The sequence below is a fragment of the Gekko japonicus genome, unplaced genomic scaffold, assembly GCF_001447785.1.
Source record: "Gekko japonicus isolate JY-2015 unplaced genomic scaffold, Gekko_japonicus_V1.1 scaffold3619, whole genome shotgun sequence".
In the NCBI taxonomy this organism is placed as follows: domain Eukaryota; kingdom Metazoa; phylum Chordata; class Lepidosauria; order Squamata; family Gekkonidae; genus Gekko; species Gekko japonicus.
In genome coordinates, this window is record NW_015165345.1 from 43129 (window position 1) to 43524 (window position 396).

General features: G+C 48.0%; 1 protein-coding gene across 1 annotated transcript in view; it reads left to right on the forward strand.

The window, feature by feature from the left end:
* ATP8B3 (ATPase, aminophospholipid transporter, class I, type 8B, member 3) overlaps positions 1–396 on the forward strand; it is a gene marked incomplete at its 5' end in the record, with an annotated part of 76862 nt that overhangs the window by 42048 nt on the left and 34418 nt on the right. The window lies entirely within an intron of this gene.

Sequence of the window (396 nt, forward strand, 5' to 3'; positions counted from 1 at the left end):
CTCTTCTTCCTCCTCTTACTCCTCCTCCTCTTCCTCTTCCTCTTCTTCCTCTTCTTCCTCATCTTCTTCCCTTTGTCTGTCCTGAATCTACTTTGTTGGGTGCCTCCCAGTTCTAATATTTTGGGGAGGGCAAAGGAAAAGTTCTCTCTCTCTCATTTCTCCTCCCCAAATATCATTTTCAGGGGTCATTTCGTAGAAAAAGAGGTGCAGGAGTGCATTAGCATACCTTATTTGCATACCTTATTTGCATATGCCACGCCCCCTGACATCACCGGAAATGTGTCAGAAGACAACACCCACCGCTCAGGCTCCACTGGACTGTTTTGGATTGCTAGCTATTGGGGGGGGGGAATGTGTAAATCTGCCCTCGCAGAGGAGGGAGAGCTTGTACCTGAA